The 27,746-nt window shown below is 36.7% G+C and overlaps 1 protein-coding gene and 1 long non-coding RNA gene across 3 annotated transcripts in view; one reads left to right on the top strand and one right to left on the bottom strand.

Moving 5' to 3' along the window:
* LOC149579446 (uncharacterized) overlaps nt 1–27,746 on the top strand; it is a 280,294-nt gene that overhangs the window by 44,893 nt on the left and 207,655 nt on the right. The gene's annotated exons all lie outside the window — the stretch shown is intronic.
* The window catches only part of LOC149579447 (uncharacterized), a 236,246-nt gene that overhangs the window by 57,603 nt on the left and 150,897 nt on the right, over nt 1–27,746 (bottom strand). For both annotated transcript variants that reach the window (XR_016365072.1, XR_016365073.1), the window contains one exon: nt 7,739–7,774. This is a non-coding gene — a long non-coding RNA (uncharacterized LOC149579447). The remainder of the gene's footprint in view (nt 1–7,738; nt 7,775–27,746) is intronic.

Below are 27,746 nucleotides of genomic sequence, written 5' to 3'. Positions count from 1 at the left end.
TTTTCATGGTGGCTTCTTGTATTGTATTTCTTGTGGCTGAGGAGCAATTGTTGGTTGGAATAATTTAGTGTTTTCTCTTACTGTATTGACTATGTCTGAGAGGGAAATTCTATCTTGGAGACTTTGGTAATTTATATCTTTGATTTCTGGTAATATCTAATTTGGATTTCTCAAGGCTAGATGTTCGTGGTTTTGTTGGTGATAAGATCTTTATGTGATTGGAAGCAGGAATATAATTGTCTAAAGCATAGTAAGTTAATGAATAAATTTAGAATTTGTTGTGAGCCATTTGTTGTTTCAAATTTAAATGTGCAAATTCACATGGCATATACTAGTGCTTGATATTTATTTGAGCAATGTATAAGGCTAAGGTTAATTGAATTTGTGAATAATTGTTGCATTTTCCGATACTGTGTTTTGGAATTTTAAATACCATATAATCAGTGCTAATTGGGTTGTCTGCCAAGTGTTTGTTGAAATGTCAAATGTCTGAATAAGTGGTATTGCTAGAAGCATAATCAAACAGGGTTACTACAAAATACATAAGTGATCCAATGATCTATCTGTAGAGAGTGGGATAAACAGATTCTGAATTCACTGCTTCGTCTTTTGGCTTGTGTAGATTTGTTTCCATAGGAATCGCTAGGGGCTTGCAATCCATCATACCAAATCTAGTCAAGATGTCATGGTTGTACTTCCTTTGATTTTAGAAAAATATGATCTTTCTTTTGAGACACTTCTAGATCCAGAAAATAATGTAGTAGACCTAGATCCTTCATTTCAAATTCAGTCACGAGATCCTTCTTGCATCTTTCAATTAAATGATCTTCACTTGTTATTAATAAGTCATCAACGTATAGAACAAGAATTAACATGTCACCATTAGATATTTTGAAATATATGTTAGGATCAACTTCATTTTTGGAGTATCCTAGTTTGGAGAGGTGGTAGCTATTTATCCTTTCATACCAAACTCATGATGCTTGTTTAAGGATATAAAGAGCTTTCTTTAGTTTACATACATATAGGTTCTTTTCTTTTATAGTAAAGCCTTCAGGTTGTTCGATATATACTTCTTCATTAATGACACCATTTAGAAATGCAGTCTTGACATCCATTTGATGTATCTTCCATCCTTTGGATGCTGCAATTGTAATAATTGTTCTTACTGAAGTATATAGGGCAACTGGTGACAACATTTACTCATAATCAATACTTGCCTTTTGAGAAAAACTTCAATCAGCAAATCTTGCTTTATGTTTTTCAATCATAGTTCCAAGAATCACGGCGATTCATGCGATTCACGCGATTCGGCGATTCGATTCAAGCCAAATGATTTTTTGTGAATCGGTGAATCGAATCAGTGATAAAGGGTTTATGAAATAAGTTACTCACTAAATTTCAAGGGTTTTTTAAATTTTCCGATTCATGGCCGATTCGATTCCGATTCATGGCCGATTCACGATTTGATTCGGCCTTGCCGATTTCGATCCGATTCCGATTCTTGTTACTTTGTTTTCAATACTACCATTTGAAGCATAATTGATTTTGTATAACCACTTTGATGAAACAATTGATTTGTCTTTTGGCCTAGGTACGATATCCCAAACATCATTTTGTAATATAGATTGATATTCTTCGACCATAGCATCTTTCCATGCTTGACATGATAGGGGTTCTGCAACAGTTGATGGTTTAGATTTTGTAAGCTCAGTTATTAGTGCAGTGTAACATGATTTATTTATGGTTTTCTTACTCTCTTTGGAGATTTCATCTGGTTCAACATTATTTTCTTCAATTATTTTCCCTGCCCATAATGGCCTTTTCTTGATATTAGAGATGTCCCTATCTTCAGTGTTTGGTAATAGCTCATTCTCTTCTAATATGTTCTCCCTTTGATTTTTACTTTGCTGATTTTCATCTAATTTTGTGATGGTCTCATCCTTTGTTCTTATGGATAGTTTGAAAACAATGTTTTCTTTGAATTTGACATCTCTGTTGATTTTGACTGATCTCTGCCTAGGTATATAGACTCTATACCCTTTAGTATTTTCACTGTACCCAACAAATATTCCTTTCTTCCCAGATGGTTCCAACTTGGTTCTCTTTCCTTTAAGTATGTGTATGTTTTAGGTCAAGTTTAATTCCAGTAAAAGCTTCCTCAAGGGTAATGTTTCCTAGGATTGAGTGTGGGCATCTGTTTTGAATAGATACAACAGTATTAGTGGCTTTAGCCTAAAATGAGAAGTGTAAATTTTGATCATGTAATATGGCTTTCATTGACCCAATGTTGGTTTTGTTTTTCCTTTCTACCACTCCATTCTGTTGAGGATTATAAGGAACAATATACTCCCTCTTAATCCCAACAGAGGTGTAAAAATCTTTGAAATTTTTAGAGATTTATTTGCCTCCATTGTCTGATCTTAGAGTTTTTATTCTTTTTAACGTTTGATTTTTCACAAATGCTTTGAATTCTTAAAATTTCAAAAGAACTTCATTTGATTCTTTGATTTTTAGGAAGTAAATCCAAGTTTTCCTAGAGAAGTCATCAATAAAGATTATGTGGTATGATTATCCTCCTAGAGAAGGTGTTGAATGCATAGTTCCACACAAATCAGTGTGAACTTGTTCTAGAAGTGATTTAGATTTGTGTTCACTTGAGGGAAAAAAGCTTTTTACATTCTTTCCTAGAGCACATCCTTTACAAATACCTATATGATTTGAATTTAAGTTAGGTGTTCTTGTAGTGATTTTTCCAATATTCGGTGGTGTACTGAATCCAAGATGTCCGAGCCTTCTGTGCCATATTTCATTAGGGTTTAATACTTCATGATTTAGGGCTTGCTTTTGGATGTTACACAATTTATATAGAGTTCCATCTCTAGACCCTATGGTGATGGCATTCTTAAGGTTAGCATTTTTAGATCAATAGAATACTTTGTCTTTATTAAAGGTAACATTATACTCTTCATCTGCAAATCCAAAGATGGATACTAGATTTCTTTTTATGCCAGGTACAAAAATAATTTTTTTCATTTCAGAGTGATCCCAATTCTTAGTTGTATAGAACAAGTCCCAATTCCTTTTACTTGATAGGTGGAGTTATCTCCATTAGTGACTCCTTCAGTATGATAATTTTCAAGAGTTTCAAACTTATCCCTGAATCTTGTTATGTGACAGGATGCACCACTATCAATTATCCATACATTTTCGTTGGATTCATCTCATTTAATAGAGCTGAGTAGAATAATAGATTTTCTTCCTTTTTAACTTCTCGGCTATGGAGGCTAGAATTTTTCCCCTTTTTGGACAAAATTTGAAGGTATTTCTAAATTTCTCACACTTGTAACTTTGAACTTTGGAATTTTTTTTCCTATTGTGATTAGTGTTTCCTTTTCTTTGGTCATTTTTCTTCCCTTTATGTTTAAATTTCCTCTTCTTTATTAGAGATTGAGAAAAGAGCTTGATTTTCTGCCTCTTGGTTTGAAATGATCTGTCTAGAGTCTTGATTCTTTTGAGGTGCAATTATTTTTAAGTTCATCAAAAGCTGGTATTGAAGGTCTGCTAACGACTTGGATAAATGCTTCCCATTAGATAGGTAGTCCTCTAAGTGCTATTATAGATAATTTTTGATCTTCAATTTTATTTCCGATTGAAGATAGTTGATTTTTTATTTCATAAATTCTTCCAAAATAGGATGAGATTGACTCTACTTTATTCATTTTTACATTCATAAGTTGTTTTTTTAATGTGACCAATCTACTCGAGTTATTAATCTTAAATGTATCCTTAATTGTTTTAAATACTTCAAATGTTTTCTTGAGATTTGATATGGAAGGAAGAATATGATCTTTCAATGATTTTTTTGGCTTTATTATTTCACCTTTTCCAAGTGGCTTTTTATGCCTTGTCTTCAAGTATTGAAATGTCTATTTCAATGAATGATTCTAATTTCAATTCTTTGAGGATTTGAGAAGAAGTTTGTTGCTCCTTCAAGCCCATCCTCAACTCTAACATTGTTTGCCATGATGTCACTTTTATTTTAAGAAATTAAATAGCAATCTCTCTACCAATTTGGCTTTGATACCATGTTAATTTATAGGATTGTTATTTGTAGAGACTAACTAAATTGTATTCTCAGAATTATATAATGAATAGAGCAATATTCAACTCTGTTTTTGAGTTCTGATACGAGTTTAATTTATTTCTTTTATATATATCCTTTGTGCTGATGAACAATAACTCTATTTGATATGTGCTGAACACCCTTCAAACTGTACTAAGGCAGATTGAACTTGTTATGTATATATCTATGTATATATATATGGAGTTCCATATTTCCTAACTGAGATTTGTCTTACTGTTTTGATTGATATATCTCTGCAGCTATTTGCATGGCCTAGATGTATAAATTGAGGCATGGCCATCATGGTCATGTCCCAAACACCATCGACTCAATGAAGCCAATAGCCGATACTTGATTGGTATTCTTTGATTGGCATTTAATAATATACATAAACAAAAGCTGATGATAATTATATATATATATATGTATATGTGTATACATATTAAATCAGACTTCCATATTTAGATTCTCATCGACATTAACATATATTATATATTTTTTAACTTTTGCTTCTGAATTTGATTGTGTTTGTTTTTTTAACATCAACGTTTCGGATCACACTCTGTGATCCATCATCAGGATGAGAGAATGCAAGAATGAAAAAATGTGAGCTGATCCAGCTAGTGCAGGGGTTAATAAAGGGAGAAGGTTGGCAGAAAGTGAGGTGGACAAAATAAAAATAGAAATAAAAATAAAAAGCTTGAAGGTAGGACCCACGGGAGAGAAAATGAAGAAGAAACATTAAAAAAAGGGAGTACAAAAAATGACAAAACCCAAAGGAAATAAAAAAGAGACAAAATTAAAAGAACTTAACTGAGAGCAAGCGAAGGAGTCTCCCAAGCAATGAGTTAGAGAAAATAAATAGTAAAGAACAAAGCAATCTAGAGGCAAAAGCAAGTAAAAAAGAAAAAGAAAAGCGTTAAAAAAGAAAGGAGATATAATAAATATATTAATAATAATAGTGTTAATGTATATGTGTATGTGTATATAAATATATATACTATTATAGGAAATTAATACTAAATATTGTTACAAATATGGCATAATAATAATAATATAAATAAACAATAAATATGATTACTATTGTATCAATAGCAATAAGAATAATACTATTGAGGTAAAAATAATGATACTATATATTAATAATATAGCTATGATGATGATATATATATTAATACAATATATTAATACTATTATGGCCTAGTATTAATATATATATATTAATACTATATATTAATCCTATTATAGCTGCCATAATAAATTCAAAAAAAAAAATATATATATATATATATATATATATATACTATATATTAATCCTATTATAGCTGCCATAATAAAAAAAAAAAAAAAAAAAGGATTATAGCTAAAAAATATTATTAAAACTATATATTAATACTAAAGCTATAATAAAGATATATATATACATACTATTATAGCATAGTATTAATATATATATAGCATAGTAATACTATATTAATAAATAGAATAGTATATATATATATATATATATATATATATATATATGTATACATATATATTAACAAAGGGGGCACGAAGCAAAGAAAATGACACCAATCAAAATGAACCACAAAAAAGAATAATAACAAAAAACTAACAAGGAATAAAAAGTATAGAAAAAAGCAAGAAGGCAAAAATAGCCTAGAAATAATATATATACTATTATAATGTAGTATATATAATATATGTGTGTGTGTGTGTGCAAAGAAGAAAAGAAACAAGGAGCACGACGCAACGAGAAAGAAAAAGGACACCACACCAAATGAACAACACAAAAAAAAAATAAAAAAAATAAAAAATAAAAAAAAATTAGCGAGGAGGAAAAAGACGAGAAAAAGTGAACAAAGGAAGAAGAAATGAGGAACCAAGACTAGAAAGGACAAGAAGGGGGAGGCTGAGGCAGAGAACAAAAGGGGGGGTAGAGCCATGACACAAAGGATAGGATACACAAGAGGCAGAGGAGCGAGCAAGACCAGGGAAGAAGAGAGGAGAAAGGACAGGGAGGGGGGACGCTCAAGGACGGTGATGACTATCCAGCGAACTTAATAATGGTTGCCAAGACTGGCTCAAGGACCATCCATCCTCTCGATTGAGATTAAGGGGATGGTGGTTAATTTCAATGGCTTCCATTAACTTTCTCTTGAAGTAGTTATCTTCCTTGACAAGGATTTGGGTGCTCTTGAGACAAATGGGGTGTTTGGTTGCAGATGAGTGCTCTGCTAGAGCAGATTTTTGGACTCTTTCATGTTTGATGTCTGCACCATGCTCCCTAATTCTAGTCTGGAATGAGCGACCCGTTTCTCCTATGTAGGCTACACCACAAGAGCAAACAATCTTGTAGACTCCTGAGTTTAGAAGAGCATCCTTGAAGTCCTTAAGAGGGGGAACATAGTTACAGATCCTGGACAGGGGCTTGAAGGTAACCCTGAGGCCCTTTTTGGACAAGATTTTGGCAATCTTTTGGGATATACCATCAACGAAAGGAACGGCAACGCTCAAGGGAGGAGACAAAAGAGGTTTGAGGTTGGCACTGGCGAGAAAGAAAGATTTGGCTTGGTTAAGCGCCTTAGATATTTGCTTATGAGAGTAACCATTAAGCTTGAAGACTTGGCGAAGATGGGTCAACTCCTGGTTTAAGTTGTCATCATCGCAAATTCATATTAATTTGATCAGGCTTCATAGTATTGTCTCTATCATATGTTCCATGCCAGGTAGTTTTGTTTGCTTGGACCCATGTCAGATTTACATCGAAGATGAAACACAAAGTTATTGTTTCTATTTCATTCATTTCTGGTTTTCCTTTGACTTTGGTTGTGTTGCTTCTTGCTTCCAAAAACATCCATACTGATTATTTCTGATCTTCCAATACCATGTTAATGTCATCTATCATTGCTTATCGGGCCTGCACTCTTTGTTAATAAGAAATCACTGTCACTTGCACCGTCTTTTCCCATGTATTCATCCGTCCTTGGTTTTCAACTTTGTCGCCACCTATGACACATTCATAGCATTTGAATATCTTTTGATTCACCTCTGATTCATATTGGTCTCTTAACTAATGGCACGAGTTTGTTGACTATTGCTGCATTTAATCAACACAGTACTTGTCATCTTCTATGTTGCTTGTAAACCAATTAATATCATCCTTATTGTAGGTCATTATAGTAATCATTATGGAAGTTGTGTATATTTTCGACCTTTCGAATGTTGTGAATGCACATACCAACAGTCTTGACTAGGACTGGGTGGTCTTCTATGTTTGCATCATTTTCAAGTCACTAATTTCATTGATTCATGAAGTTTTGCTCTTATCGTTTCTTAACATCTTCTATCGTGAGTTTTTTTATTGACGTAGCATCATTTACTGAAGATGTCTGTTATTATCTGTAACAACCACTTTTGTTTTCCATGGCTTAACTTACAACTAGCATATCAAAGAAATATAGTTATTACTTAATATTTATAGGAAGATAGTTATAACAGTTATGTTCATGAGAATGAGATAAATAATTACAATCAGTTAAACAAAAATTTCATAACTAACAATTGATAGCATCATCAATAAATCTAATATAGAATTTGAGTTTTACATACCCCAAATTCTGAAACTGAAATCTCTCTAGGCAACATCTGCAAAACCCAGGTTAATCCACATATCACTTAGGGCACAAATAGTTATACCACTATATTGTAAAGACAAATACCATTTAGGACATTAAATACCACTATATCATGACGACAAAATACCATTGTATCATCCATTTTCTTTCTATTGCTAACTATGGCAATAACATATAGTTAGAAGATACGTTCATAATTATTATTCACATAAGTGAAAGACAAAAATAACAACCATCAGATAAGCCTATCTCATGCATACAAATATATTTTATGTCCAAATGGAAGATCAACTAATCTAACTATTACCAAATTACATTGACGAGAAAAGTGGATTTTATTGAAGGGAATAACTGATTCAACGATATAATTCAATCTAACATATCTTCAACATGTAATTTCAAATGTCATAAAAGTAAGATACCTGTTACCAAAAGATGTTTAAATGCATAACTTATTTTTGTCTTGTGCATGTCTTGGCATCTGGTGGAGAGGGGAAACATTGCCAGGGGCTTAACGTCCCAACTGTGGACCCTTAAAATATCCCCACACAATCGCGTTCGAGAAAGGCCCTCCCTACTTGAGACAGACATGGAACACCTTGTCCAACCACTGAGCATCCTGGTACTTAATACCACCATGTCCAACCACTGAGCATCCTGGTACTTAATACCACCACTCGATTTGACAACCGAGTATACTTGGACAATCATGAGCTGACCTGGATGTTTTAATAATCATCATAAAGTTTTCAAATATTCATACATGAAAGTTCTGATTTGCCGTTACCTCTCCCTTGCACGGATTCTCTCCTCTCCACCCTCTTTCATTGGCTTCACGAGCTAGGGCGAGTCCTTGAAGACTATTATTTCATACTGATAAATTATCTCATGGTGATCTTGGAATTTTACCCATCAATGGATATACCGCAAGCACTATCATGTGCAATGATATATTTTGTTTTGGTTATCAGATATGTATTACAGAACTCTCCTAAGAAAATACTCAGAATTTAGAGAAGAAAGAAGATGAACATACAAATTAAAACTTGGGCTCTCTACATATCGAGCCTCAAAGATGGTCAATTAGAATGTAATGTCCTTTTTTTGGCAAGTCCATGTAGTTGATGGAGTTAGCTCATCATAGTGACCCTTGTGAGCTGACAGGGTGTTTTGGGGGTCTCAGTTGTGGACTTACTATTTTTAGTTAGTCTATATTTTGCAGTTGCTATTTTTGGTAGTACAATGGGTGGCTTTGGTAGTTGGTCGTCACCTGCAATAAATAAGGTTAATAATTGCATTAGCTCTTTTTTATTAAATGATTATTAATTGCATGATTATAATGATATTTATATTATTATAATAATGACATTAAGAGATATTTCTAAAAAGTATGTTGGAAAGTTTCAAGTGTTGAGTTCTTTTGGAAACTTTCATAATTTTTGAAGTGGAGTTTTTAAAGAAAACTTTGGCCAACGAAAGATTATAAATGAGGGCTCATTTCATTGGGAAAAGAACACTTGAATATTTATTTTCTTTTGTCGCCTTTTTGGCTTTTCTTGAGTTTGTTCTTGTGCCCTTGCTAAAGTAAAGGGGTTTGAAGTTGATCGTTCTTCCACAGTTGAGGTATTGTGGATTTCTGAGACTTTGCTTTATCTTCTTACTGTTCTTACTGTTGCTAGAAGGCTCTATTTATTAATTATTAGTTTAAATTTGGCTGAGGTTTGAAGTCTGAAAATTACTTAGAACATTGATCTGCAAATTAGTGCTGAAGTATATTAGTTTGCTCACCACTTCACTACTGTTCTACACTGTACCTTGGAAGTAATTATTGGTAAAAGAAAAAACAATTGCATTGAGAGGGAATTGCTGTTACTGTGATCAATTGACACCTGCGATTTGAGCTGAGAGGTAATTGTGCATTTGGAGGACTGTGGAATCACCGGTGGCTGTGTTTGGAGCATATAATTGCACTTGCAATCGCTATTTGTGGGTCTGTAGACTCTGTACTTGCTACCTTTAGCATGCAATCAAGCGTAGCAAGCCTTCAATCAGAGTTTATGAGCTTGCGATTAGGATTTTGGGTTCCAGCATTGCAGCAAATTGAATTTGTATTTAATCTAGAGGCCCGCAATTTGTCTTTAAAGACCTATGGCTACATTTTGGGGACTTGCGTTTGCATTCAAGTTGGTGATAGAGTTTGTGGGATGTGTTTGGAGTTTGACATGAGCCATTACAGCTGCTACATGTTCTTGCATTTAGTTGTGCTTATTAAAATATATTAAAATATTCAGAGGATGTATTACAATAGAGATTAAAATTTGTATGAGTGATAGTGACAAATAAATTAAGCTTTAATGTCCAGATTTATTGAGAATTTGGTTGCTTGAATTGCTACTATTCCTCTAATGATTTCACTATTGGAAAAATTTGACATAAATGCAAAAGCAATAAACTCAAAATACAAGGAATGTTATCATCTTAGTGATCATAGAGGTTGTTTGCCAAATGTTTAACAAAAGGTTGAACATGTGTAACTAAGGAATTGGAACTGGTTAAGTAATAATCGGGTGAGGGTTATTATAGTGGTATTGAAGCGGTTTCCTGCTAGCCTGTAGGAATTGGGCTCCAAATCAAATGATAGTGGTCAGTGCATGGTTAGAATTGCAATTAGTATTTGATTCATTATTTTTGATTCAGTATCATGGCTAATGATAGGAGATTTGTGCCGGTTATGCACTATACCTGAAGAGGACGTAGCACTCCACCTAGGGAAGGCAAACCTGAGATACAGTTTGGTTTTGTTGGTAGTCTAGGTGGTTCAGGAGGGTTAGGAGTTAGAGATGCTGAAGTTGACAGAGAGGCTATGCAACCATTTAGGAACCTAGCAGTCGGACAACAACAGATGACAAGTGTACTTTAGAAGTTTTCTAACACTCTGCAATAGATAGCACTTCCTTGAGGACGGAGTAGGGAGAGAGCTCGAGATCGAGTTGAGGATAGAACCTGAGATGGTGATATATACAGGGATGTAGATCAGGTTCGACTTGAGGATTGTAGTGGATTAGTTGGCAGAGCTAACATACATGCTAGCACTCATGATAGGCTATAGAGGCCCACATTTTTGAGACCTGAGGTGTATGGATCAGTATTGAGTCTGAGGCCATTCCTTTTGCTGATGACATGCTGGCACACTTTACAAAGTGAGATGCTTTACCACAGGCTATTAAAGATCATTTGAATTTTTATAGGTTCTGGACTCAAAAACAGGAGCATTTTAGAGCGAGGTCGGCACTTGAGAGATAGCGACCTCGACAAACTGAGTTACAACAAGTTGCTAGTAAGATGACATTGGAGCACTTTGATGGTACCGGGAGAGTTACAGCTCGAGCTTGGATTCATAAGCTCGACACATATTTGGCTTTGTGTCCTATGTCAGAAGTGGACACTATCAGATTTGAAGTATTGCATCTGGATGGAACTGCCCATGATGGTGGTACCATGGGTTAGTTTCTTTGCGACATGATCAAATCACTTCTTATTAGGAGTTCATGGATAGATTGATCGAGAGATTTAATAGGCAGGATCCAGAGGTGTATTTCTGTGAGTTGGCTTAGCTGAAGTAGTCTGGTGGTTTCGAGAGTTACATCGGTGAGTTCCAGTGACTTTCAGTCATGGTTTATGATATTTCAAAGTGCAGACGAGTGATGTTATTTATGGAGGGATTGATTGAGCCACTCTGAAGATGGGTGAAGTCCTTGGACCCATCTTCTCTCCATGAAGTGATGACGAAGGTATGAGACTTCGAGTCCTCTTCTTGAAGCGAGGTTGCTTTGAAATCTTCTGCTCTTCCGACTGATGATGAGCTCCACCAGTTGTAGAGGACAAGGGTAAGTTAATGGGGAGATCTGATGACACTTCTAGAGAGGATTTGAGGAGGCGTCAGCTTTGCTATTGGTGCAACGGGCCTTTCTCTAATGGTCATACCTATGCGTTGAGGCCGAAAGGAGCAACGAATCGTAGTATGCAGGTTTACACTGATGTGATTGAGGATGAGTCATCACAGCAAAATGAGGATGTTAATGAAGATGATCATACTGATGATAGAGTTTATACGGTGATGAGTATTTATAGATTGGTATTTGACTCACATGTTCAGGGTTTGCATCGGGTACAGAGTTGGTCTGAGCCTAAGTTGGATTGTCTGTAGGATGATTGGGTGGATATAATGAAGGAGAGTGTGTTGAGATCTCCTATGGATTTGTCTATTAGTGATGCTCCGACTTTTACATCACCAACACATGTATTTGGCACTATATTGTAGGTCATGTTATTAGGTTTGATGATGTTATTGGCATTCAGTCAGTTTAGTGAGGATGGGGACATCACTTGCTTCTTGTGGGATCTCGGTGGAGGTTTTTTTGTTTCATGCCAGATTGCTTAAGGACAAGCAATTTTGGGGAGGGAGGAGTGTAATGTCCCCATTTTTGGCAAGTTCGTGCAGTTGATGGAGTTAGCTCATCATAGCGACCCTCATGAGCTGACAGGGTGTTTTGGGGGTCTCAATTGTGGACTTACTATTTTTATTAAGTCTATTTTTCGCAATTGCTATTTTTGGCAGTGCAGTGTGTAGCTTTGGCAATCGGTCGTCACCTGCAATCTAAGTCAAAAGGTTCGAGTTCAAGTTCGGCAACTATAAAATTCGGATGATGTTCGATAGGATAAAAATTCGAACAAAAATTTCAATATTAAATTCGCCTTATATAAATAAAATTAATTATGTATAATAGTATATCCAATACTTTACTTTCATTTTCTTCTATTGACTTCTACAAATTAAAATAATGCTAATTTTTATTTATAAAACATTAAAATTTAAAAACAAAAATAAAATCATCAATTATATTAACTAAAACATAAAATACAAATACATTATTTTTTTCTTTTAACTTTACAAAACAAAATGAATAATTTTAACAATAATCAAGTTTTAAATTCATTGATACATTAATATAATAATAATAAATAAGTTATATACTAACTATTAATATTATCATCAAAATTAATAAAGATAAATGTTATAATAATAAAAAATAAACTTAAACCTTTTAATATTAATGTTAAATGTATCTTAAAATTTTAAAAATGAAATGAAACTTAATAGTCTTCGCATGGCCACAGAAAAGCTCAATAAGGTGAGAGGAAACTGTGTTTGTGGCTAGACGAAAGTGATTATGAAAGTTGCACCATGCACGACATTCTTTCCCCACTGCACAGATGACAATGGTGGCGACAACAATAAAGGTGGAGAAGAGACGACAAGAAGCGATGACAGCCTAGGCAGAGAACAAATGACAACCATGGTGACGGAGCCTAGGTGAAGAAGCAAAATTGATATGTATTCCTGTGAACTAAGGCCAAACTAGAAGTTTTTTTTCTTGTTGGATGAACTCAACCCAAATTTAAACAAATTTTAAATTTTTTTTCTAGGTTCGCCAAATTCCGAACCTAAAGCCGAAAAATGGCGAACCTTGTGACTTAGCCTGTAGTAATAAGGTTAATAATTGCATGAGCTCTTATCTATTCAATATTAAGTTGCATGACTATAATGATATTTATATTATCATAATAATGACGTTAAGAAATATTTCTAAAAAGTATGTTGGAAAGTTTCAAGTGGTGAGTTCTTTTGGGAAGTTGAAGCTCCCACAATTTCTAAAGTGGAGTTTTTTAAGAAAACTTTGGCCAATGAAAGATTATAAATGAGAGCTCATTTCATTGGTAAAAGAACACTTGAATATTTATTTTCTTTTATTTCCTTTGTGGCTTTCCCTGAGGTTCTTCTTGTGCCCTTGCTGAAGTAAAAGGGTTTGAAGTTGATCGTTCTTCCATAGCTGAGGTATTGTGGCTTTTTGAGAATTTGCTCTGTCTTTCTATTGTTCTTACTATTGCTGGAAGGCTGTATTTATTTATTATTTCAAATTTGGTTGAGGGTTGAAGTCCGAAAATTACTTTGAACATTGATCTGCAAATTAGAGCTGAAGTATATTAATTTTCTCACCACTTCTCTAGTGTTCTACACTGTACCTTGGAAGTGATCATTGGTAAAAGAAAAAATAGTTGCATTGAGAGGAAATTGCTGCTACTGTTATCAATTGACACTAATGATTTGAGCTGAGAGGTAATTGTGCATTTGGAGGACTATGGAATCACTGGTGGCTGCGTTTTGAGCCTATAATCACACTTGTGATCACCATCTGTGGGTCTACACTTGCTACCTTTAGCCTACGATCAAGCGTAGCAAGCCTGCAATCAAAGTTTATGAGCTTGCAATTAGGATTTGGGGTTCCAGCATTTCAACAAATTGAATTTGTATTTAATCTACAGGCCTGTGATTTGTCTTTAAAGACCTATGGCTACATTTTGGGTACTTGCATTTGCATTTAGGTTGGTGATAGAGTTTGTGGGATGCGTTTGGAGTTTGACGTGAACCATTACAGCTGCTACAGGTTCTTGCATTTAGTTGTGCTTTTTAAAATAAATTAGAATATTTAGAGGATGTATTACAATAGATATTAAAACTTGTATGAGTGACAGTGACAAATAAATTAAGTTTCAATGTCCAGATTTATTGAGAATTTGGTTTCTTGAATTGCTACTATTCCTCTAATGATTTCACTATTGGAAAAATTTGACATATATGCAAAAGCAATAAACTCAAAATACAAGGAATGTTATCATCTCAATGATCTTAGAGGTTGTTTGCCAAATGTTTAACAAAAGGTCGAACATGTCTAACTAAGGAATTGGAAGTGGTTTAAGTTATAACCGGGTGAGGGTTATTATAGTGGTATCTGAGTGGTTTCCTGCCAGCCTGTAGGAATTGGGCTCCGAATCAAATGATGGTGGTTAGTGCATGGTTAGAGTTGCAATTAGTATTTGATCCATTATTTTTGATTCAGTATCATGGCTGATGATAGTAGATTTGTGCCGAGTATGCACTATACCCATAGAGGACATACCACTCCACCTAGGGAAGGTCAACCTGAGATACAGTTTGGTTGGTTGTCCAAGTGGTTTAGGTGGGTCAGAAGTTAGAGATGCTAATATTGACAGAGGGGCTATGCAAACATTTAGGAACCTGGTAGCTGGACAATAGTAGATGGTAGGTGTACTTCAATAGTTGTCTAACACTTTGCAACAGATAGCACTTCCTCGAGGACGAAGTAGGGAGAGAGCTCAATATGTTTCTGTTGGTTCTCATAGATCTCAAGTCGAGGATAGAACTGGAGATGGTGATAGTTATAGGGATGCAGATCGGGTTTGCTTCAGGATTGTAGTGGATTAGTTGGAAGAGTTGACATACATGTTGGCACTCATGATAGGCTATAGAGGCCCATGTTTCTGAGACCTGAGGTGGATGCAATCAGTATTGAGTCTGAGGCCATTCCTTTTGCTAATGATGTGCTAGCACACTTTACGGAGTGGGATGCTTTACCACAGGCTATTAAAGATCATTTGAATTTTTATAGGTTCTCAACTAAAAAATGAGAGCATTCTAGAGCGAGGTCGACACCTGAGAGACAACAACCTTGACAGACTGAGTTACAAGAAGTTGCCAATAAGATGACATTGGAGCACTTTGATGGTATTGAGAGAGTTACAACTTGAGCTTGGATTCATAAGCTCGACACATATTTGGCTTTGCGTCTTATGTCAGAAGTGGATGCTATCAAATTTGGAATGTTGCATCTGGACGAAGCTACCCATGACTGGTGGTACCATGGGCTAGTTTCTTTGTGACATGATCGGATCACTTCCTATTAGTAGTTCGTGGATCGCTTGAGCAAGAGATTTGATAGGAAGGATCTAGAGGTGTACTTCTGTGAGTTGGCTTAGCTGAAGTAGTTTGGTGGTTTGGAGAGTTATATTGGTGAGTTCTAGAGCCTTTTAGTCATGGTTTATGATATTTCAGAGCATAGACGAGTGATGTTATTTATGGAGGGATTGACTGAGCCACTCTGTGGATGGGCGAAGTCCTTGGACCTATCTCTCCAGATAGTGATGAGGAAGGTACGAGGCTTGGAGTCCTCTTCTTGAAGCAAAGTTGCTTCGAAATCTTATGCTCTTCTGGCCGATGATGAGCCCCAATAGTTGTAGAGGACAAGGGTAAGTCAATGGAGAGATCTGACGACACTTCTAGAGAGGATTTGAGGAGCCGTCAGCTTTGCTATTGGTGCAAGGGGCCTTTCTTTAAAGGTCGTACCTGTGCATTGAGGTCGAAAGGAGCAGCAAATCGTAGTAAGGGGGTTTACACTGATGTGATTAAGGATGAGTCATCACAGCCACATGAGAATGTCAATGAAGATGATCATACCGATGATAGAGTTTATACAGTGATGAGTATATATAGATTAGTGTTTGACTCACATGTTCAGGATTTGCATCGGGTACAAAGTTGGTCTGAGCCTAGGTTGGACTATTTGTAGGATGATTGGGTAGGTATAATGAAGTAGAGTGTGTTGAGATCTCCTATGGATTTGTCTGTTAGTGATGTCTCGACTTTTACATCACCAACATAGGTATTTGACGCTATATTGTAGGTCACGATATCAGGTTTTATGATGGTATTGGCATTTAGTTGGTTTAGTGAGGATGGGGACATTACTTGCTTCTTGTGGGATCCCGGTGGAGGTTTATGTATCATGGAGGATTGCTTGAGGACAAGCAATTTTGGGGAGAGAGGACTGTAATGTCCCTGTTTTTGGCAAGTCTGTGTAGTTGATGGAGTTAGCTCATCATAGCGACCCTCATGAAATGATAGGGTGTTTTGGGGGTCTCAGTTTGTGGACTTACTACTTTTAGTGAGTCTATTTTTGGAAGTGCAGTGGGTGGCTTTGGCAGTTGGTCGTCAATAAATAAAGTTAATAATTGTATGAGCTCTTATTTATTCAATAATTATTAAGTTGCATGATTATAATGATATTTATAATTTTAATAATGACATTAAGAGATATTTCTAAAAAGTATGTTGGAAAGTTTCAAATGTTGGGTTCTTTTGGGAAGGGAGTTTTTTAAGGAAACTTTGGCCAACGAAAGATTATAAATAAGAGCTCATTTCATTTGGAAAAGCACGCTTGAATATTTATTTGCTTTTGTTGCCTGTGGTTTTTCCAAACATTGTTCTTGTGCCCTTGCTAAAATAAAAGGGTTTGAAGTTGATCGTTCTTCCACTATTGAGGTATTGTGGATTTTTGAGAATTTTCTTTGTCTTCCTATTGTTCTTACTATTGCTGGAAGGCTCTATTTATTTATTATTATTTCAAATTTGGCTGAGGGTTGAAGTCTGAAAATTACTTGGAACATTGATCTGCAAATTAGTGCTGAAGCATATTAATTTGCTCACCACTTCTCTACTGTTCTACGCTGTATCTTGGAAGTGATTATTGGTAAAAAAAAAAACAATTGCATTGAGAGGAAATTGTTGCTACTGTGATCAATTGACACCTTCAATTTGAGCTGAGAGGTAATTGTGCATTTGGAGGACTGTGGAATCACTGGTGGCTGTGTTTCGAGCCTATAATTGTACTTGCGATCATCATCTGTGGGTCTGCACTCATTACCTTTAGGCTGCGATCAAGTGTAGCAAGCCTGCAATTAGAGTTTATGAACTTGTGATTAGGATTTGGGGTTCCAGCATTGCAGCAAATTGAATCTGCATTTAATCTACAGGCCTGCAATTTGTCTTTAAAGACTTGGGGCTACATTTTGGAGACTTACATTTGCATTCAGGTTGGTGATAGAGTTTGTGGGATGCGTTTGGAGTTTGATGTGAGCTATTACAACTGCTACAGGTTCTTGCATTTAGTTATGTTTATTAAAATAAATTAGAATATTTAGAGGATGTATTATGATAGAGATTGAAATTTGTATTGGTGATAGTGACAAATAAATTAAGTTTCAATGTCCAAATTTATTGAGAATTTGGTTGCTTGAATTGTTACTATTCCTCTAATGATTTCACTATTGGAAAAATTTGACATATATGCAAAAGCAATAAACTCAAAATACAAGGAACATTATCATATCAGTGATCTTAGAGGTTGTTTGCCAAATGTTTAACAAAATGTCGAACATGTGTAACTAAGGAATATTGGTTTAGGTTATATCCGGGTGAGGGTTTTTATATAGAAAGGTTGCAGAAATGTCAACAAGAGAAAGCCATAGTATAATCATAGTGAAATAGACTTAGAACATAGCCTGATCGAAATTGAATAAAGCTAAAGAGAAACTGACACTGTCTAAGCTGAATGGCTCTGATGATCAATCTTTGATGTTGTAATGTCCCCATTTTTAGTAGGTTCCTGTAGTTGGATTTGAGGTTCTGGTTTGTGGGGTTATAGGCTTTTCAGCAGCCTATGGTGTATTTTTGCTCTATTTGAGGGACTTATTATAAATAGTAAGTCCAAGTGTTGGTTTCGATGAGCTTAGTTGCATTAGAGGAGTTGGGTGATTCTCTTTGTTTTTATTTTGGAATTCCGGTTTGGGGTCCAAGAATCTTGGAGGGAGTGTCTATTTATAGTAAGCCACCCCGTTAGATTCATTCATGGTCTTTCATTATCAAGATTACTTTGGTGTTGTCAGATTTTGATTTTGATGCTTCTTTAGTTGCTTTCGCAAGATGGGTGAATTATTGTTATTATTCATCTAAATACATTGAGGTTGCTATTTTTGTTGGTGTTTATTATTGGTCACCTTAGTATCATAGCTCATTGAAACCGCGATGAAAAGCTTTAAATCGTGGGCACAAGAAATAGTGGCCTTGAGGGTCAAAATATTAAGTTATGGTGGAAAAAGTCATTTTTGGGAGCCAAAAGTAATTAATAATTATATCATATGGCACTTTGTTATATTTTAATATTGTGTATAGGAAGGTTCTTAAGTGAAGTTGCATTTGGGAAACCTTGGGTCATTTGGAGATTATAAATATGAGCCCATTTGATGAGTAAAGCATCCAATTATTTGATTATTTTATCTTTCTTTGTTGTCTTTGTGACACTTCTGAAGTTTTGATTTTTGTGCCCTTGCTGAAGTATAAGGGTTTGGGATCTACAGTTGAAGTATTATAGATTCAATTCTAAGAATTATTTCAAGATTGGTTGGCAAATTGCGTTGAGGTATACGATTTGGCATTCCTCCTGACTGTTGCTACTGTTTCTAAGGAGAGGGTTTAGTTGGCTGAATTTGTGAAGGAAATTCGAGCTTTCAGATGTTGATATTGGTGCTTTCCCAAGTAGTTGCAATCACAAATCTGGGCGTCTAGAAACTGATTGGAAGTTTGGTTTTAATGCCATTATCTAGGCATTTAAAGGGCTGTAGTATTGGAGCCATTGTTGGCATTGATGGTGACTACTGAAGGATGTGGACCTTTCTTATACAAGTTGTGATTGGTATCATTTAAAGCTCAAGGTGGAATGTGTTCAGTCTGCTGCAAATTGGAATTATATCAAACATTTCAAGTTCCCCTTATATTCAATTGTTATTTTCAATTTGTGAAGCAATAAATCAATTTGATATTTGGCATTATTAGTTGTGACTTATTTACTTGCATATTCTAGTATTTGATATACACCAAAGCATTCATATATTCTGAAAAAAAACACAAGATTGCAAGACATTTCAAAACACAAACAATTTTATCAAACATTACAGCAGTGTGAGCCAGTTGGGTTACTATAGATGTTTGCTGAGAGAGATAGAACCTAGCAAGGCAAGCCGAGAGGAAGAAGGAAATAGTAATCTGGTTGTTAATAATCGTGTATCGTCTGATGCAAGACGGTCCCATAAAAACATCCTCTTCAGCTGAGCAAGCCGCAGCCTTAAGCACTCACCTAGTTTCAAGATGATAGTTTCAAAAGATCTTTGATTTCATAAGGCCACCAAGTTTGAAAAGGTGGCGCCAAGTGTAGATGGCCACCTCCCATAATTAGATTATATGTTTTAAATTATTATAAGTTCCTTTTCTCAAGACATTGTTAATGTGCATATATATATGGTTTTAATTTTTTTAAATATATGATTTCATCATGCTATTTATTATATCTAAAATTGTACTCATAAATATATGTATATCTATATATGTGTGTGATTTTGAGAGTAGTATAATATATTATATTCTCTCTATATACGCACGCGCATATATATATATATATATATATAATTAAAATTGACCAAGTAGCTCATGGAATTGTCCAACATGCTCTCTTGCCTAGTCGTTTATCCTTAGCTGTGGTGATTCAGATTTGTACCTATTTTCCCAGTGATGGTGATACCTCTGTGGCCAATTCATTTTTGACGATACTTCCACCCCTTTGGCATGCGCCCTACAAGGAAATTCTCCACTATTAAATCATATTCCTCAATATAATAATAGTTACCATAACAAGTTATTAATCATAAACTATCATAACGGCTAACCTCCATTTTACTTCCCATGAATTCATGATGAATGACCAACCTTCCAAGATAACATTAAAGTATCATCATAACGGTTAACTAGCATGCCAACTTCATTTGAAATTATAGCAATTAACCATCTTACCATTTCACATGATCGTAACTAATTTTACTTGTCAACTGACTTCACAGGAAACCTCAGTGACTATATGAACAATTTTAAATTGAGCCAAAAATTGGGAGGTAACATACCCTTCCCCTTGTGTTTTCTCATCCTCGATGAACTTTGAATTTGAAATGAACACTATAAATGAGCATTTAAAATTGGGATGTAACATCCTGACTATATAATAATTTCTTTTATGACATCACTGGATTATGAAAGTGCACCATAGTTCTAAATTAAATGTGACTTAAATAGATATTTGTCTCTTTCAAATACAATCCCCAATTCTACTTTCTATTTTCTTCATAATCACTTTTCTTAAATGTTTATTCAATATATGATGCATTAATAACTATATCTCATCAAAATCCCTTTTTTACTCTGCACTTGAATTCTCTTTGACATCAATGACAACTTCTTTAGACATCTTTGACATCAATGACAATACTTCCATCACCCAGTTACCAAGTCTGGTGGGGGCATCCGCATACGTACAAACTTCAAACAATTGAACAAAGCTTATCCTTAGGATGAGTTTTCTTGGCCGAATATTGACATGATAGTTGATCTCATGTATGGACATTAAATGCTACATCTCATGGATGTATTTTTTGGTTACAATCAAAGTGAGATTACACCTAGGGCCAACACCAAATTGCTTTCTAATGCAGGAGCATCTATTGGTGTAAGAGCAATCCTGTATCACTCAAAAATATGCTTAGTGTTAGTTTTTGTTTAAAGTGTTTTCATTTTTGGATACCCATTTAGGTCAAATAAGGACTCCAACTCTCATAGTTCCACTATTGGCTTTTTGGGTTAGAGTTTTTGAGCACCTTGGGATACGTGCCAATGTAGAAAATAGGCTATTTTGTAATTGAGCCATAATTATAATGATTTAGAGGGTGTAAGTTGGAGGGATGATTATACTTGTAATTTAAAGCACTCCAAAAAAAGAATCAGGTCAAAAGGCTTTATGGTTTGAAAGTTATTTTAGTTTTAAGTTGCTTGGAGACTTCCTAAGAGCATTTCAAAGTCAGATTTGAGGCACTAAATGGCCTTGTACGGGCCTGAAAAATGGGGGACGAGCAAAGCTGGCCTATAGGGCTATAGAGCGCTTGAAGAGCTTTCCAGAAATGTAAATGGTTCGTTAATCAGAGTCCCGAATCAAAAGTTATGCCTTCCGGAAGTTGAACTATCATTTCTGGATTCTTCTGATTTTACATCAACTTCTGACGTGTTTTCTAGAACTTTTTGTTTTGGCGGTGGATGCCAAATGACATATTCTAAAATGTATTCCTAACCCTAAACCTAATTTGGTTTACTTAAGGACATTTCTGGCATTGTAAAGGCAGTTTTTGGTGGAGTTTGGGAGAAGGTACTGTGAGAAGGGTTTTCTCCAGAATTTGATAACACTGTAAGCCCATAGGCATGTCCTGGAGTCTATTTTCATTGTACTAAATGTAGTCACAGATCACTTCTGATAATAACATTCCCTTTTTCTTGTTGCGTTCATTTTTTTCTTGGGTGGTGTCCCCATCACTTTCACATGTCCTTGGGGCACATATTGTTGGAGCATTGTGCCTTTTGATCTATAAAATGGGGGAACTACCTATCAACCAATCCATTCCATGTTTATTGTCCTTATTTATGGAGGCATTGATTTTTGTGATAAGCTTCTAGTTGGATTCTCTAAGTGTAATGTTCCCGTTATAAAATAAATAATAAATTAAACTTTTGTAACGGGCCAGTTGATTTAGTGTATCTTGGACCCATTTTTATTTTGTTTCTGTAGTTTCTGTCGTCATTGGCAATTTTTGTATACCCTTGGAAAGCTTTTCCCGATGGGTATTTAAGCACTGCTGGTAGGAAATCTGTAGATATTCTTTGGATTATTTGTCTCTGTACTGCGAATTCCTATTGGACTTCGGGATTGTTTGCAATTTCGGATGTGAAAGATCTTCCCTATTTGGCTCGTGTGGTTTTGGTGGGATTCAACCCTCACTCTATTTTGTTGTTGCATTGTGTTAGCCTACAAATTTTGATCATTTATCTCCCGTCACCCTTCGTGCACCGTACGACCTTCCATTTGTTACCCTTCATCTCCTCCTAAGACCATCGTACATCCTTCCAATTTGACCGTACGAACCTCTACATTTGCATTTGGACGTGGTATCTCTGATCACCGTATGGCCTGAAGGAATACATTGCCGTACATCCTACATTATCCCACTGTACAGATCACCCTTCATTCCACCATATGGAACATCTCAACTTCCCCACTGTACAGCTCACCCTTACCCCCATTGTATGGGCCATATTGTCCATCGTACGACCATCTCTATTGGGCATTTCATACGGAAATACTTGCTTGAACATATGACCAACAAAAATCAGTTGTATGGCCCTTGCTTTCGTACAACTATTCTGCAACTTGCTTAGGTTGAAGTCGTCTGGGAACATTACAGTGTTATCAGAGCACTTCGATCTTGCCAGCCCGTGGACAGTGAATGAGAGTTTATAGTCGGAAGAGAAGGACAGATTTCGTTGATTGAATGGCTGATGAACAGGAACCGACCGTTGCCGAACTTGTGGCACTATTGAGGGAACTTGCCAGGAATCAGGGACAGATCATTGATACACGACTCATGGAAGAAACTCTCAAGTTGTTGGCAGAGAACAAAATATCCGAAGAACAAAATCGTCACAACACGGACTCGGTGTTGGGTAAATCAAACCCTCAGCCAACACGCTCTCGACCTTCCATACCGATTTTTCCACCACGGACAAAGGCACAACACGGAGGGAGACAACCAACCTTCGAAGAGATGATAGAAGACTGGAAGAATGCAAACCTTGAAGAAGATATATCCTACAAAGACTACGCAGATCTAAGAATGTGATATTCGGGAGGTGGAAACAAAGGATACTTTAATGGTGATCTCAGAAGGAAGTTGAGTAAGGTAAATCTGTCTCCATTTGACGGATCGGGTTCCATATCTGTGCAAGCGTGGGTAATGAAACCCAATTCTTTCAGCTAAATCCTAAGCTAGAAGAAGAAGCAATCAAGTTCGTTGTGCTACACTTGGAGGGAGTTGCGTATGAATGGTGGCACCACAACACAATCACATTAGGGCATGATCAAATAAATACTTATGCAGAATTCATGGAGAAATTGATAGAACGATTTGACGGTAAAGATCCGGAGCTGAATTTCAAAGATTTGGTGCAACTAAGACAAATTCGACCGGTCGATCAGTTCATTGCGGAATTTCAAAAACTCTCTGTTTTGGTCATGGACATTTCCGAAAGGAGATGGGTAGTGCTCTTCATGGACGGACTAACAAAACCTCTGAATGGTTGGGTAAAGGGGTTCAATCCTGCTATTTGAAAGGAGATGGGTAGTGCTCTTCATGGACGGACTGACAAAACCTCTGAATGGTTGGGTAAAGGGGTTCAATCCTGCTACCCTGTCGGAAGCAATCAATAAAGCATGGAGTATGGCATTGTCATTGGCATCATCCTTTCGAAGTTACTCACATCCTAAACTACTGACGTTTCCGTGGGACAAACCTCCGCCCAAGAAGCTGTCGTTGGATGAAGCTACTAGATAGGAACTTCAAAGGAAGAAATTGTGTTTCAATTGCAAGGGACCTTGGGAGCCTAGCCATCGATGCCTCAGAAAGGGGAAGATCTATTACATCGAGGACATGTTCGATGATGAGGACGAATAGGAGGAAATGCCAATCGAAGATAACCAACCCCACAATGACACCAACATGGTCAGTTTAAACCGTACGGAGAGAATTACAGCCTTAGTAGAACGCAGAGGAACCATTTCCCTGGCCAGCAGCCCGAGGTGCATGGTTTTTCGTGTGTAGGGTACCCTTCAAGGACAAAGGGTTACGGTGATGTTGGATAGTAGAGCTACTCTAAATTTCATAAACTCATCCTTGATAAAGCAAAGAAGTCTACCTATGGAGGCGCATGCAGGCTTTCAGGTCAAGGTCATCGGAGGGACTTTTCTGCCCTGCATGCACCTTGTTCCTCAGCTGAGTATCACAATGGAAAATCACATGGTGACTGAAGATTTCTTCATAGTGGACCTTCTTGACATGGAAGTTATTCTCGGCATATAGTGGATGGAGACACTTGATGAATACACTTAGAGTTTCAAACGGATGGACTTCACTTTTGTGGTTGACGGAAAGAAGGTTGTCCTCCGAGGAATGGGAAATGAAGGTTCGAAGGAAGTTTCTGCGCATCGGATGGAGGCAATCTTTTGGGATGATGACGTTGCATGGGTTGCGCATTGTCTTATCTTGGTGGAACCTATAAAAGGGCGCCGAATACCTCTTAAGGATGATGAACTTCAGGATATTTTAAGTAGACATGATAAAGTTTTCATAGATATTCCTCTTGGCATACCACCTCATCGAGGGTTCGAACACACTATCAAGTTGGAATCAGGGGCAAAGCTGGTCATAACCACACCATACTGCCATCCCAAGAAATTCAAAGATGAGATCGAAAGGACGATTTAGGAATTGCTAGAGAAAGGATGGATCCGTCCCAGTTCTAGCCCATTTGCATCATCTGTGGTCTTGGTCAAAAAGGACGAGACGATGTGCATGTGTGTGGACTACCGTGCGTTGAACAAAAAAACAATAAAGAACTGATATCCCATTCCAAGGATAGATGAGTTGCTAGAAGAACTGCATGGCACTATCTATTTTTCAAAAATAGATCTCCGTTCCCAATACCATCAGATCTGCATGAGGGAAGATGTGGAGAAAACGGCTTTTCGTTGTCACTATGGACATTATGAGTTTCTGGTCATGCCCTTCAGATTGACCAATGCACCCACTACATTTCAATCATGCATGAATCGCATCTTCAACAAACAATTGTGTAAGTATTAATTGGTATTCTTTGATGATCTTATTTATAGCAGGACATGAGAGGAGCACCTGAAGCATTTGAATAAAGTTCTAAGTATCATGGAGGAACAATCCTTGTTCGCTAAGCAGTCCAAATGTGAATTTGGTATGACAGAAATATTGTACTTGCAGCATGTTGTCAGTAACTATGGAGTTCAAGTGCATTAGGAGAAGATTTAGGCTATCCTCGACTGGCTGCCCCCAAAATCACTCATGGATTTGCAAGGATTCTTCGAATTGTGTAGTTACTATAGGAGTTTTGTTAAAGGATTCTCTCAACTCAGTGCACCTTTAACAGATCTGATGAAGAAGGGGTCATTCCAGTGGAACAGAAAGGCACAACTCACCTTTGATAAGTTGAAAGAGGCCATGAGCACTTGTCCCGTGCTGGCACTACTTGACTTCACTTAACTGTTCATTTTGGAGTGCGACGCATTCGAGGAAGGCATTGGAGTGGTACTGATGCAAGATAGACACCCCATCACTTATGAATGTAGGAAGCTTACGCCAGCAGAATGCCTATATTCCATCTATGACAAAGAAATGTTGGCCATCATACATGCACTAACCAAGTTTCGGCATTATTTGGTAGGTGCCAAGTTTGTTGTCCGTACGGATCACAACAGTCTGAGATATTTTTTGGAGCAACAGGACTTGAATGAACGGCAACAAAAATCGGTAAGCAAAGTTCAAGCTTTTGATTTTGACATTGAATATGTGAAAGAGAAAATAAATGTGGTTGTAGATGCCTTGTTCCGAAAACCCACTATCTGCTCACTAGACCAGATTTTCGCTAACTGGAAGGCACATTTGCTAGTGGAATATTCCAAGAATACATTTTCCTGTGAAATAATGGATGGTCACACTCACGATGATCGATATAGAATGGTGGATGACATCATCTACTATAAAGACTAGATATACTTGGTGCCAAAATCCAAATTGAAGCAGAATATCTTGAAGCAAGTGCATGACTCACCTTTGGTTGGACACCTGGGTTTCCTCAAAACTTACAGAAGTTTGTGGGAGAGGTTTTCATGGAAAGGACTTAAAGGGGACTTGTTATAGTATGTAAGAGAGTGTACGGTTTGCCAACTGAACAAGTTCGAACAAACCTTTCTTGCTAGGCTACTGCAACCTTTGCCAATTCCCAAACATAAGTGGGAAAGTATATCAATGGATTTCATAATAGGGCTTCCCAAGGTGAACGGAAGGGATTGTATTTTTGTGGTGGTTGATAGATTGACAAAGTATTCACATTTCTTCGCCATCTCCTCCAACCTTCAGGCCGCACAAGTTGCCAACCTGTTCTTTAGAGAAGTCTTTCGTTTGCACGGGTTACCCTGAAACATCATCAGTAATCGGGATAGACGATTCATCAACATCTTCTGGACATAACTGTTTCAAATGGCAAGGACAGAACTATCGCCAAATACAAGTTACCACCTGCAGATGGACGGACAAATAGAGATTGTGAACAAATGGCTCGAAGGCTACCTTTGGAACTACGTCTCGACACAATAGCGAATGTGGGTAAAATGGATCCATTTGGGGGAATGATGCTACAATACCATGTACCATATGTCCATCGGAATGACACCATTCAAAGCTCTGTACGGGTACGAACCCCTCTCCTTCATCGACACAGTTTTGGGTGACAGTCGCGCACCAAGGGCGAGGGCCTAGCTTTAGGAGGGACAGGACATATTGGGGTGCTTGAAAGAAAATCTACAGTGGGCACAAAATCAACAGAAGACATACGCCGACAGACACAAAATAGAGAGGAGTTTCGAAGTGGGGGATTTGGTCTATCTCCGACTCTAGCCATACCGACAATCTTCATTAAAGGGAACAGGAAAGGAAAAATTGAAGCCACGACTTTACGGCCCCTATCGTGTGGTCTGTCGGATTGGTGAAGTAGCATACAAATTGGAACTTCTGTAGGGGAGCCGCATTCATAATGTCTTCCATGTTTCTTGTCTGAAGAAAGCTATAGGGCAAAAAGTCACAGTTGCTACCAACCTTCTGCCACTCAATGAAGAAGGAAAGCTCATTTTGGAACTTGCCAAGATCCTCAAAGTATGTGAAAAGACCCTACAGAACCGCATTGTGAAGGAATACTTGGTATGCTAGCAACACCTACCATTGGACGATGCAACATGGGAAGGCGAGCACATTCTCCAGCACCCGGCATTGCGTTTGCTTGAGGACAAGCAAACTTTGGGACGGGAGGACTGTAATGCTCCCGTTATAAAATAAATAATAAATTAAACTTTTGTAACGCATTGGTTGATTTAGTGTATCTTGAACCCATTTTTATTTTATTTTCGTAGTTTGTGTCATCATCGGCTATTTTTGTACACCCTCGGAAACGTTTTCCTGACGGGTATTTAAGCACGGCTAGTAGGAAATCTGTAGTTATGCTT

The sequence above is a fragment of the Cupressus sempervirens genome, chromosome 1 (assembly GCF_028749045.1).
Source record: "Cupressus sempervirens isolate cs-2001-9-10 chromosome 1, ASM2874904v1, whole genome shotgun sequence".
NCBI lineage: Eukaryota > Viridiplantae > Streptophyta > Pinopsida > Cupressales > Cupressaceae > Cupressus > Cupressus sempervirens.
Note: the sequence above shows the minus strand (reverse complement) of the source record. Positions and strands in the feature narration are given on the sequence as shown.